The sequence below is a fragment of the Microtus ochrogaster genome, linkage group LG4 (assembly GCF_000317375.1).
Source record: "Microtus ochrogaster isolate Prairie Vole_2 linkage group LG4, MicOch1.0, whole genome shotgun sequence".
Taxonomy (NCBI): domain Eukaryota; kingdom Metazoa; phylum Chordata; class Mammalia; order Rodentia; family Cricetidae; genus Microtus; species Microtus ochrogaster.
Window position 1 is genome coordinate 34,543,404 of NC_022030.1, and position 14,630 is coordinate 34,558,033.

General features: G+C 37.4%; 1 pseudogene; it reads left to right on the plus strand.

Moving 5' to 3' along the window:
* LOC113457670 overlaps window positions 1-6,883 on the plus strand; it is a 40,088-nt pseudogene extending 33,205 nt beyond the window's left edge.
* The last annotated feature ends 7,747 nt before the right edge of the window (window positions 6,884-14,630 follow it).

Here is a 14,630-nt window from a genome sequence, read left to right on the forward strand (position 1 = left end):
ATCAGACAAGTCAGAACAGTGGTAAAAATCCACACTACAACAACAAAATAAATAGGATCAAGAAACACTGCTCAGTAATATCTCTCAACATCAATGGTCTCAATCCTCCCCCTCCCAGAAAAAGATACAAACTAAAAGAATGAATTCGAAAATTGGGATCTATTCTTCTGCCCCTTCCAAGAAACACATCTTAACATCAAGGATAGACAGCACTTCAGGGTAAAAGGATAGAAAAAGATATTCCAAGAAAATAGCCTTAAGAAGTAAGCTGGTATAGCCTTTTTAATAGCAGAAAAAAAAATAGACTTCAAACCAAAAGTAATCAGGGGAGATAGGGAAGGACATTGCATACTCATCAGAAGAAAATAAAATCCACCAAGAGGACATTACAATTCTTAACATCTATACACAAGGGCACCCAAGTTCATAAAAGAAACACCACTACAGCATAAATCATGTTTACCATTTTACCCAGACACAGAAAAACATACCTTCTTCTCAGATCTTCATGGAACTCTCTCCAAAACTGACTACTGCTCAGGCACAAAGCAAGTATCAACAGGTACAAGAAAATTGAGATAACACTCTGTAACCTATCTGCTACCACAGATTAAATCAACAATGAAAGAAAGTGTATAAACTGAAAACTCTCTACTAAACGAAAATTGGGTCAAGACAGAAATTAAAACAGAAAGTAAAGACTTTCTAAAAACGTATGGGACAAAATATAGGTGTATCTAGGAGGAAAGTTCATAGCACTAAGTGCCTACATTAAAAAAAGAACTAGTGCTCTTATACTAGCAACTTAACAGCACCTCTGACAGCTCTAGAACAAAAAGAATAAATCAGACCCCAGAGGAGTATATGATAAGAAATAAACTCTGGACTGAAATCAATAAAATAGAAAAAAATACAATGAAACAAAGAATTGGTTTTGAGAAAATCAATGATATTAATAAACCCTTAGCCAAATTAACTAAAATACAAAAAGAGAAAATCCGAAATAACAAAATTAGAGAAGAAAAGGGCATCACAGCAGATACTGAGGAAATCTAAAAATTCATAAGGACATACTTTAAAAACCTGCCTTCTACCAAATTGAGATATTCAAAAGAAATGGATACTTTTCTCAACAAATTTCACTTGCCAAGGTTAAATCAAGAGCAGATAAGCAATTTAAACAGGTTTAAAGCCCATAATGAAATAGAAGCAATAATCAAAAGTCAAAAAGAGCTGAGGAACATCAGAATTCTACCAGACATTCAAAAAAGAATTAATGCCAATATTTCTCAAGTTATTCCACAAAATAAAACAGAAAGAACATTGCCCAATACTTCTTACAAAGCCACAAGCATCCTGATCCTCAAACCACGTAAAGACCCAAAAAAGAAAGAGAATTATAGACCATATATATCCCCTTATGAACATAGATGGAAAAATTCTCAATGAAACAATCTATGGTGAGCCCACAAGACTAGAGTAAACGTACAGCTGAAAGACCACTAGAAAAATTCACAAAAGTATAATGCTGTGAAGAACCCGTTTTTGCAGAGCTGCAGGAACATCTGTCTTTTGGATAAGTCACTGTCAATTGGGTAGAAACCTTGTAGAATCACAAGACTTCTCCCTTCTTTCTGTAGTATCCCAGCAGTGGCAACCTGACTTTTCCTGTAGGGCAACGGGACACTGCCCCTAACGTGGTGAAGCATTGGTGTGAAAGCATTCACTCAGTCAAACCTTTGTTCTCATAGCCAAAATCTACATAAAACTAGTCCCCCGTGGGAAGGCAGCAAAGAAAAATATATAGTTTAAGATGTAAGAGTTAGTTAATAAGAAGCCTGAGCTAATAGGCCAACCACTTTATAATTAATGTAGACCTCTGTTTTTTGGAGACTGAACGGCTGTGGAAGCAGGCAGGACAGAAACCTCTGTCAACAACCAATAAAATTAGAATATTGAAGAAACTGTTATACTGGCTGGAAACAACCTAAGAGTGCATCAATTTATTAACAGACAAAGAAATATGGTAGGTATCTACAATTTTACTATGTATCAATAACAAAAAATAAAACCTTGTCATGTGTGAGACACTGCAAGAAATGAAAAATGCCTGGCAAAAAAAGGGAAAAAAACTAGTCCCACACAACTATCATTACTGACATGATTTATCAAAAAGGAAGGAGCCCATATGTCTGCTCTAGCAACAGACTCAGGAAGTGTAATCTACTGGCCCTTTGCTCTAACCTAACAAGTTATTAATAGTCTGTATTTACCCTTCACCTTGGTTTCAGTTAACATAAGATCATAGCCCAGGAAACTGTTTTTACCTTTACCCCTAGAGATACAGGAAAAAGGCTTGGGTTCTTAAATCAGTCTCAGAGAAATCAATTCTTGCTTGGGTACTGTCAGGCACCCTGCTGGAGCCAAAAGCAAAGTCCCCAAAAGAGATTCCTTTTAACTCAACCAACTACAGGCAACTTGCCTCCCTCCCAAACCCTTATTATAGCTACCAATGCTGTGTTCCTAACCACCAAGGAGCTTCACACGCCCCCTCTGAGATGGTAAGGCACCTACCTACCTGTCAGATCCACCGGCTTTTGTGACTCTGTGAATGCATGCTTGATACTATTGTTACTGCCTGTGGAATTGCTAGCTTGTCTGTATGCCTATATAAAATGAAAGCTTTGTGGAGAACAGCCCATTTTCACCCCTTCTTCCCTTTCTCCCCCCAAGGAATAAAGAAACAGCCAGGAGAAATATGAGTCAGTCAGTTTGTCCTGTCCTTCAGATCCTTTTCCCCAGTCAGTTTTCGCCTGCCATAGAGAATCTTAGCTGGACCCTGTTGGGGTGCTGAGGCTGGTACTCAAGGTCGCTGATAACACTCAAAGACCGAATCCAAGAACATATCAAGGTCATTCACCATGATCAAGTAGGCTTTATCCCAGCGATGCAGGGATGGTTCAACATACATAAATCAATAAATGTAATCCACCAAATAAACAAACAGAAAGGCAAAAACCATGTGAACATCTCATTAGATGTAGAAAAGACCTTTGGCGAACTCCAAAACCACTTCATGATAAAAGTCCTGGATAACTAGAGATACAAAGGATATGCCACAACATAATAAAGTCAGCCTATAGCAAGTCCATAGCCAACATCAATTTAGAGAGAAACTCATAGCATTTCCACTTAAATCAGTAGCAAGACAAAGTTGTTCACTCCCGCCAAACCTTTCAATATAGTATGTGAAATCTTACATCGAGCAAAAAGACAACTGAAGGAGATCATGGGGATATAAATAGGACAAGAAGAAATCAAAGTATCTTTTTGTACATGATATGATAGTATACATAAGTGACCTGAAAAATTCCTCCAGAAAACTCCTACAGCTGATAAACACTTTCAACAATGTAACTGGATACAAAATTAACTCACAAAAAAATCAGTAACCCTTCTGGCAAATGGACTGAGAAAGAAGTCAGGGGAATAACACCTTTCATAACAGCCTCAAATAACATAAACTACCTAGGGGTAACTCTAGCAAAGCAAGTGAGAGTCAGATGATAAAAACTTCAGAGACTGAAGCAAGATACTGAAGAGGAGATCAGAAGATGGAAAGATCCCCCATGCTCATGGATTCACAGGATGAATATAGTAAAAGTAGTCATCCTCCCCAAAGCAATCTACAGATTCATTGAGATCAAAATTCTAGCACAATGCTTCTCAGGCCTTGAAAGGACAGTTTTCAGCTTCACATAGAAACACATGCGCGTGTGCTCACACACACACACACACACACACACACACACACGTGCACACACAATAGCTAAAACATTCTTAAATAATAAAAGAACTTCTGGCAGTATCACTAACCCTAATTTCAAGCTGTCATGCAGCACTATTATAATACAAACAGCATGTATTGGCACAAAAACAGACATGTCAATCAACGGAATATAACTAAAGACCTAGACATAAATCCACACACTTGGTTTTTATAAAGAAGACAAAAATATACACTGGGAAAAAATATGGCGTCTTCAAAGGATGGCACTGGTCAAACTGGATGTCTGCATGTAGAAGACGCCAATCTACTTATCACTCTTATCAAGAAAACAACTCAATTAAAAATTGGGTCAATGCCAAGGGCCCCTCTTCCACGGGGTTCCCTGAGCTCCACAGAGAGGGACCCAATAGAGACTTCCAATTTAGTCTGTCTCTGCATAATCTTTGGCTGTGGGTCTCTTCATCCCTCCTGTCTACTGACAGAGGAAGCCTCTCTGATGACAACTTAGCAAGGCATTATCTATGAGTATAGCAGAAAATCATTAAGAATTATTTCATTGATTTTTTTTTTTGGCCAGTCATGTTTAGTTCTACCCTAAGTCTTTGGGCTATCCATTGTCTCCCTATCCTGGTGTGGACCTCAAGTTAAACCAGACAATGGTTGGTCACTATTTATATAAATATAAAAATCCATATGTATTTAAGTGTGAATTATTGCTTTGCTTATACCCACAAAAAAGTTACATACTTGCATGGAAAAAATAAATTGTTTTAATAATAAAAGAAAAATTATTGCTAAATCATCACTGGTGCTGGACTTCAGTACAGTCCCTGGCTTACTTCTCACTCCACAAAGTCCTGCATTAACAAACCTACATCAAAGAAGTTCTGAATGTTATAATCCAAATCTATCCATTTGTGGATAAAGTACTTAGTAATCCATTTCAGTTATAACAAACAAAGCAAAACCACTATTTTACAGTTACATAGAGTTTCCATTTATAAAGTAATTTCTCATATATTAAGTCTTCATCAAAATTTCAATATACTCATAAGAGAACAGAATGAATACTTCGCTCCATAATAACAGAACAATATCAAGGATCAGGGATATTAGGTAAATGTAAAGGCTGGACTTAGAGATCAATTCTTCCAATGCCTGGGCTATTACATTACTCCAGTGTGAGTAGTTTGCAGTCAGCTTTTTATCTAGAAACTGAATGAATCTAGAAACTATTTATGAAGTAACATTGATTCATCAATGTATTTTAGCTTGTAACTAAAAATGCGTCAAAGGGGGGAAACTGATCCAAATTACATCCAAACATTGGGCGAGATCTATATTCCTTATTACGGTTACAAAGTGAATAAGTTGCAAACGGCCCACTGATTTCCTCACCCACACACCTCTCTGGTTTCTTTTCCATTGTCAGAGCCTCTGCAGTCCATTACAGCGCAATCCATGCAATGAATGCTGAAGCAAAAAAGTAAAAATAAAAACAAAATGAAGCAAGTTCTGCCTCACAGCAGATACTTGCAACACATATATGGGAATTTTCTTTTATTAAATTAGCCACAGGAGTGCTTTTTTTTTGCTGTTGTTGCTTCTTTTTTTATAAGAGAAATATTCAAATCAAAATGTTAAGCTTTTAACAATTAAATACTATACTTACAGCTAAAGCAATACTTCTTTTATAGACCTAATGGTATATTCATACAACTTTTGATATAATGTAATTTTTCATTTTCAATTAAAAGTGAAAATTGCCTTGGGTTTTGGCTACTGGGGTTTCTCTACAAATAAAAATGATATTAAAATTGCATTATGCTCAAGTGTATGTAATAAAAGAAATGATGAACTCAGCAAGCTTAGTGGTGTGTCATTCAGGGTTTCTTCTGGTTGGTTTATTAACTTATACTAATAGCCTCATTAGCCAAGACACCAAGCAAAAGTCAAATGTGACCTACGTATTAAAACAGGAAAAGGCTCTGAAGTCATGTGGAACTGATTCTTAACCCAGCAAAATCATTTGATGGTAAGATGATCCCAAGCAAGTTGCTTAGTCTCAGCTGTATGACAGAAGACTGCATTTGTTTCTCCCGTCCGTGCAGCTTAAGAAAGGAAGCAAATGAGGCATTCCTTCTCTGTATATAGCAGGTGCTTGCTTGTTAGTATTGCCGCTAAGCTGCAGCTTCGTAAAACCGAAATTTTACTCACAGAACCACTCAAATAACAACCAAGGACACTTGTTCTTAGACACAGGGTCCTACAGCATCTTTTAGATATGTTTTTGCAATGCTGATTTGCTCAGTCAGCAAACATTTACTCAGTTACAACTACATGTCCATCAGTAATTTTTTTAACAGTACACAATAGTAAAAGAAGTAAACTATTTTGTTCACATGGAATTAGGTTTTTTGTGGTGGGGGGACAATATAAAAGACTCAGTAAAACACAAAATGAGTTAAATACAAATGGAAGCTAAAGGAAAGACACAAAACAGGAAAGATAATTGCTGTTGTGGATGGGAGACACAGCCTGCCCTCTACTGACAATAATGTTTGAATAGAGGTGTATGAAGTTGAAAGGGAAGCCAAGCAAAGACATTAGATAGTGCTTCATTCTGAGGGAAATTGCAGTCATATGATCAAGGTGACGCCAGTAAGATTTCTTAAGTGGTTGGATATAGGTTATAAAAGAAGCAGGTTCTTCCAGGACTGGTGCCCAGAGGCACTCAGAATGATCTCCCAATTGTCATACTGCATCGTAGACTTCCTTACAATACAGCCTCTAACAAAGCCAGGCTGTCTCAAACCACTGGCAATAGGATCATTTCCTTTTATACCAAGAAGGTTGTGCAAACACCAAAATCCGCGCGGGACATGTGCCTAGACGGACCTCAAGGCGTTCATGCTGTAGACCTAAAGTCCTGGCGAGAGTGTCAAGGACAATGAAGCTCATCAGCAGCGTCTACAGCGGCACCACGTGTGCTAGGTATGTCTGTGAAAGGGTCAAGGGGCTCTCCTTATCAAGGAGCAGAAAACGGTAGTGAAAATGTTGAAGGCACAATCACAGAGTCAGAGAGGGAAATAAAAATGGAGCCTTTTTAAAAAATAAAAGTCAAGACTTGTTCTGAAAAACAATAATAAATAAATGAAAAGAAAGGAAAAGAAATGGAAAAAATCTAAAAAAATCTAAAGACACCCATGACAACTGGAAGAATGCAACTGCAGTTGCTAAGATGGGAAAGATTATCGAGGTGGTAGATTTGAGGGGGGAAGGTACTGATACATCCATTTGGAATGTAGATTTGAGAAAAATATCAGACGTATTCAAGATTTCAAATGGCAGGTTATAGTCACTATAGAAAATGGGTATCCTGGAACTTTTAACAACATATAACCAAGAGATTCGTCAGGAGTTGATTACATAAGAGTGCTGTGTCTTAAACCGTGGGTCATAATTCATGGGACTGAACGTGAAGGTTATGAAAATTTAGAACAATAAGAACTGTCTGGATGCATAGAGACTTAAAATCCATTCAAAAATCAAACGCACAATGAATTCTAAAGGTATCTGATCACACTCACGTGTGCCGCGTCATGAAACTTCAACCATTGCCTTGGTTCTACACAGACAAACACACATTCTGCACTGCACCTGCTGCCACAACCAGCAAGGCCAGTAAATACTGCCTTAAATGCTCTGGCTCTTATTTTAATTTTTATTGTGAATTCCAGGGTTTCTTCTTATCATACACATATTATGTTATGGAAACATAATGGTTAATCAGGGAAAACAAAGACTGCTAACATTTTTCTCCCATTCCTCAGCATTTAAGTAAAATCCGTATACCTGCGGTTGATTGTGTTGGAATATTTGACCTTAAACATTATTTTTTTGACCTGAGTTTCAAAAAAATTTAATGCATTTTGGCTTAGGATCAGGACAAAATTTCTAATAATTTCTAAAATGGCTCTGAATATAATTCTGCTGTTTTGTACTACATATTTTTGTGAAGCATTGTACTCAAGACTGACAATTATAAAATCAAAATATCAATCAATTCTAAAAATATTGAAACTGCTCCAAGCCATGAAATATCAAATATTCATTCAAGTTATAATTATTTATGTAGAAATAAATAAGCAATTCCATCTCATTCATATGCAAATTTGGTTTTTCCCCATCATTTTTATTTATTTTACATACAAACCATGATTTTTTTCCTTAATACATGAAAAATAATTTGCATACTTGAGACTTGTCTTAAGATACATTTCTTGATGATTATTATCACATGTGATATTTGTATGCTTATTTTACATACCAATGCTGTAATACAGAAAACTTAAAAGAGGTTCATAGAATAAGAAAAGAGAATAAAAATTAATAGGAAAGGAATCATGAGGTAATAGGAAGAAGTAGAATTCATTGTTTGCCAAGAAGACAAGAGAAGGAGGAGATTAGTGTTGCTGGGTGATTTTGATGGGTCGGGTATTTCAAGTCAAGAAGATGTCCATTGACTTTAACTACAGATGACCTTTGGTTTACAACGGGATAACATTTTTTTAAAAAATGACTTAAAGTTATCAGCAACCTTAGTAAGATATGCTGCACTGAAGAAGAAGAACGGTCAAAGGCAGATACAGTGACTCAAACAGAAACTGAGGCAGCAATCACAAACAGTTCCCATGGAATCTTACTAACAAGGGACAATGTTGGTGGCAATGGAAAGGAATATCAATGAGAAAGGGTTTGGTGGGGGTGGCGGCTGCTGTCATTTCTACAGTAAGAGAAGTCCTTGCTTGTGGTATACTGATAAAGGTCTGATCAATAAGCTTCCACCAATAGGAAGAAAGTGTATACTCTGCATTCTGCTATTTCCTTTTGTCTTTGAAACAGAGTCTTTCCAGGAAGCACTGTAATGTATGCAATCACCATGGTTTCCCCTGAGTTCTGGGACTACAAGTGTACACCAGCATGCCCAGCTTGAAAATGCATTTTGAAAGTCTTGAGTAGCTGCTGAAGGAGTCTCTGGGGCCTGAAGGAAGGAAAGTGGGGATCAGTTCTTGATTGTTTTCTACATCAACAGTAGAACATGGACCAACAAGAATTAACTGGGTATTAGGTATTGTCAACAGGTAAGAGCAGCTTAGCAGTCAGCAATTCTCAATAACAGATAAATACAACAAAGTGCATCTACAGTGTCATGGGTAAAAGTGCAAGTATCTGAATTTTCCTTGATGGGGGTGAGGACTATACCTATCTATGAATATAAGAAGAAATATTTAGAATGTAGTTAGAAATTGTGCTGGATTATTAAAGTGGTGGCTGTTTGTTCTCCACAACCTCAGTAGGTAGTTGGCTAGGTTTCCTGTGCCAGACATGATTTCCCTCCTGTTGAGTGAGTCTTAAATCCAGTTAGAGAGCCATTGGCTACTGTCAAGGATGCATGCCACTGCTGTACTTTTAGCTACAGTGCTGTGCTGATCATTGTTGTGCAGAAAACCACAACCAGTCCAAATGCAGAGCTGGGGAGCCCAGTCCCAACAGGTACATCTGCAAGTCAGCTCCTGCACCGAAGGCTCAGGAAACATCGCAGAAGAGGGAGTAGATATTTCAAGAGCCTGAGGATCAAGGAGTTTGCTATAGGATTGTATCTCTTGGTAATGTCAGAAAGAACACCCATAAAGTCTCCCCAATGTGACTGCCTGAACATGAACTGATTGTCAGATCTTACCCACCACCCTGGATAGTTGTTCCATAATTACTGTATTTTTTATGGATTAACAAATCGTTATAATAGCACAGTTCTGCTTTATTTAAATGCCCAAATTCAATAGTTACATGTGAGGATTGAAAGGTTTACTCCACATTTTTTGTGCATACTGTCTAGCAATTACTGAGCATAGAATGTCTTCCATGTCTATGAAAAGTACTTCATATAATGTATGTGATTGCATTCCACAGGTCCTATGCTAAGTATTTTGTATATAGAGTATGTGATTACTTTTTCAAAACACTTTAATTCATTAATACAATTTTCCCATTATGCAAATGAAGAACCAAAAGTCAAAAAATGCAAATGACTCATTTGGAATAATGAGTCTTATGAATTGAAAATCTGGAACTTGAACTAAGGTCTTTTGGGTAACAGTGATATTCATAACGGTTGATGTGAGTCAGGAAATACATGCATAAGCAAATACAACAGCCTCCTCATGGAACATAAAATTTTTATCAGCTGCAAAATAGATGATAGGTGCTCACCATGAGAGTACATTGAATTAACACCTACCACAGACTGGAGTCACTGGGAAATGCATCCCATGGATTGGAAACTGCCAAATGAAGGAAGAAATAGGGAAGAATATTTTAGGCAAAAATGACAGTGGAAAACAGACAGTATCAAATGGCTCCATAGAGAAACAGACAGTGATTGTTATATCTCATTTTAATTGGAATATATATTGTTTGTCAACTTAGAGCTACTTAACTTGGGCCTTTGTCAATATTCCACCCAGCATCAATATATTCCAAAAGGATGTAAAAGCAATAGAGGTCAGTGACTTGCAGTGAATGCCTAAAATATGAGCTGCAGGAAAATACATAGTTTTTCTGAAGACCTTCAAATTTCTGTGCATATGCACAATTCATGTGATGACATCTTTCTGAAATAATAAGTACAAATTATCCTCGAGTAACTCTAGGCTTTCAACATTAGTAGTCAAACATTTTCAGTTTGTGTCTAAAAGGGCAACTATAATAATAATAAATCTTTTTAAATAAAAATCTCTTTCATTACAATTCAGTTTCATTGTTTGTATTTTTTTGTTTTGTTTTGTTTTTGCAAGATAGGGTCTCATTGTGTAGCTCTGGCTGTCCTGGAACTATATAGATCAAGCTAGCTTCATACCCACAGAAATCTGCCTGACTTTGCCTTCCAAGTGCTGGGATTAAAGGCATGTGTCGCAATGCCTGGCTCAATTTAATCTTAATCTCATTCTTCCATTAGACAATGTATTGTCGTCACCTTTCACATCAAGTAGTCATTCGTGGATTGAGTTACTTTTCCTGTTTCTGTGATAAAATACACTGACAACGGCAACTTAATGAATAAAGGGTTTATTTGGCTCATGTTTTTAAGATTATAATCCATCATGGTGAGAAAGTCACAACAGCGGAACCTGGAGACAGTTGGTCACATTGCATCCATAATCAAGAAGTAGAAACTGATAAATGCTTGTGTTTATCTTGCTTTCTCCTCTTTATACAGTTCAGGATTGCAACCCAGAAATTGTGCCACCCACAGAAGGCAGATCCTCTCACTTCAATTAACCTGAGCGACCTAAACCAACAGGCGTGCTCAAAGAAATGCCAGACTCCAAGTGAGTCCAAATCCCATCTAGCTGACAGTTGTGATAAACTAACATTTACATAGCTCTTCTCTTTTATCTGAACATGGTTTTGGTGGCTTTCTCACATTCTCCATTACGTAAACAGTAGATTAAAGTGCTGAACCTGAACCAAGGGGTTTAGCACAAAGAGAGTGTGATTACAAATCAAAACCAGTAGGAAAATATGTTTCCTGATGAAGAATTAGCTTTAACCCGAGAAAGATCTGGCATTGCTTCAAATCCTGGAATGTGACCACTAAACCTGTGGGATTTCCCACAATGATGGGAATATCTTTGCTGTATATGTTGGGCCCCTTAGGCTGTACTTGACTAATCATGTTAACTTTGACATCTACGTCAGTTTTGCTAAAGAGATGATTTGGGATAGCTGGTAAGTCATATCTACATAATGAAAACTTCTGGACACCAAAACTTGACTGAACTACCTTGGTGAGCAGTAGTGCACACATACACATCAATGCTCAGTTACTAATTTAACACCGAGAATGTAGACATTTCACATATGGAATCTTTTCTCCCAATGCCAGATTTCTCTCTATGTGCCTTTTTGTCAAATACTTATTTATGCCTTTAAGGATAATAAAACATAATAAACATGCTTTACTTACATATTTATATATAAAACATATTTTAAAATAAATATATATTATTTATATGTGTAATTAATATGTATTAAATATAAGTGAGATAATAAAACAATAAAAATACACTTTGTGTTTATAATTTATCCTTCTCGCCGGGCGGTGGTGGCGCACGCCTTTAATCCCAGCACTCGGGAGGCAGAGGCAGGCGGATCTCTGTGAGTTCGAGATCAGCCTGGTCTACAAGAGCTAGTTCCAGGACAGGCTCCAAAACCACAGAGAAACCCTGTCTCGAAAAACCAAAAAAAATAAAAAAATAAAAATAATTTATCCTTCTCTCCCACAATACATCCTACTGAAATTTCCCATCCCTACCCTCCCTTAGTCCCCCCTCATATTCCTTCTCCCCCAGTTTCACATCCAATCTTCCTCAGTTTCTCTTCAGAAAAAGCACAGGCTTCCCAGAGATATTAACCAAACACAGCATAACAAGTTACAATAAAGCAAGGCACAAACCCTCATATCGAGGCTGGGAGAGGCAGCCCGGCAGGAAGAAAAGGGTCCCAAGAGCAGGCAAAAGAGTCAGAGCTCCCCACTCTCACTCTTCGGTGTACCACACAGCACCAACGCAGAGGACCTAGCGCAGACCCATGCGGGCTCCATGACTGCTGCTTCAGTCTCGCCCTGTGAGCCTTACAAGCCCAGCTTAGTTGATGTTTGTGGGCCGTGTTCTCCTGGTGCCCTCAAACCCCCTGCTTCTTAAAATCCTTCCTTCCTTCTTCTGGGGGGTTCCCCACAATCCAAGAGGAGGGACCTAATGGAGATCTCCAATTTGGGATCTCACTTCCTAATGTTTGGCTGTGGGTCTCTGCATCTGCTTCCATCAGCTACCTGAGGAATTTGTTCTGATGATGACTGGGCTAGGCACCGATCTACGTGTACAGCAGAATATCATTCAGAATCATTTTTTTTCCTATCCTTGGTCTCTGAGCCATCCAGCCTCCAGTTCCTGGCCATTTAGGCAGTGTTATACATGGGCTCCCTCTCATGGCGAGAGCCTCAAATCAAACCAGTCATTTCTTAAAGTCCAAAAATCATTTTAACAATTATCAAACCTGAGGGGTCAGTATACATCCTAATATGGTAGCCAGCTGTGGTTGAGCAAATGTTTAAAGTCATAAAATTTTAATGCCAAATTTGGCTAACGTTGAATATAAACATTACAGAAATTATAAAAATACAGAAATTTTAAATTTAAACTGAAAATAGAAGGATCTCATGTTTTTTTTTTTTTTGGTTTTCCAGATAGGGTTTCTCTGTAGCTTTGGGTCCTGTCCTGGAACTAGCTCTTGTAGACCAGGCTGGTCTCAAACTCACAGAGATCTGCCTGCCTCTGCCTCTGCCTCCCTAGTGCTGGGATTAAAGGCTTGCACCACCACCGCCCGGCAATCTCATGGTTTCTTAACCTTAAACATAGTATTTATACAGTTTCCTAACTACCTGCTGGAAAGGCCTAGAAGCAAGAACTACTCGGTTGCAATTACTCCTCCCAGCCCCACTTGCAGTGGGAGTCCCAGCACACAGTGGTTCACAACTCTCCATAACTCCAGTTCCAGGGGAGTCAACACCTCTTCTAATTGGTATAGGTACCAAGCAGGCTCACAGTGCACACACATGCATGCAGCTAAAACACTCACCCATAAGACTGAATAAATAAATATTTTTTTAATTTTTAAAGAAAAGAAAAGATGAAATTACTCCATAAAGCGAAAGTCTTTTCAGAATTTTTAAGCAGTCATAAAATTTCCTTCACCCACGGACTTGCAGAATATCTTCAACTCTCTAAAACTGTTTTGAGATAAATGAAAAGACTCTAAAAGCAGGTACATAGAAGCTAACCAGCAGCTGTATTTAAACCATGTATACATCCTATTTAAAACTCAACAACAGAAAAATCCCTATGGAACTCCTTCACTAGCAAAAAGGAAGTCACTATACCTAACCAAGGGCTGCTGAAGGGGAATACCAACAAGTACAATGCAGCTGTCCCCCAAAACTAGTCAACTGTCACAAGCTAATAAAATAAGTGACTGTAAGTTTAAAACTCCAGGCTCCACGTTGGTCCTACTGTTTTCTTTTTTTTTTTTAGTCTAAACAGAGAGGATGCTTTATAGTTGATGTATTCATACAAAAATTTAAGTTGCAAAATGATAACAATTACTAAATCAGTACCTAAAATTAAACCACCACCAAGAAAGACAGCATTGTGAAACCTTTTCATGAAGTTAAGCTAAAGAATAAAATTGATTCTTAAATTAAAAAAAGTTTTTCTGCAAACATTTTTCATTATAAAGGTTATGGTCAGATTTTGGCTTTTACTGTGCACAGTTGTTATTGGCTTTTTCTCAACAGAAAAAAAAATCCAATTCATGTCAGATGTGTCATATCATAGAATAATGAAACACATAACACTTTAGAGTTAGGGAAACACAAGAGAGTTGTTATTTCCACAATCCTGATAGGAGTATAAAGCTCCTTATTTTAAGGTTCTAGGATTTTGCTGTTTCATTCCTTTGTTTTCCTTACTACATTAAAAGCTTGTGAAGAACATCAGGAGATACTCTATCTAAGATATATTGCTACTTATGAAAAATTCACATCTATAAAAGCTAAAAACAATGTCAGGTAGAATTTTCCCCTTAAATATAATTAGTGACAATCTATTCTTCAATTATACGACATGATTTCTAGGATACTAATTTGTACACGATAACAAAGTGTCCCCCTTTGAATGTATTGGCAAAGAAGCACATTTTCTAAGACAATGTAGCTTTTGAA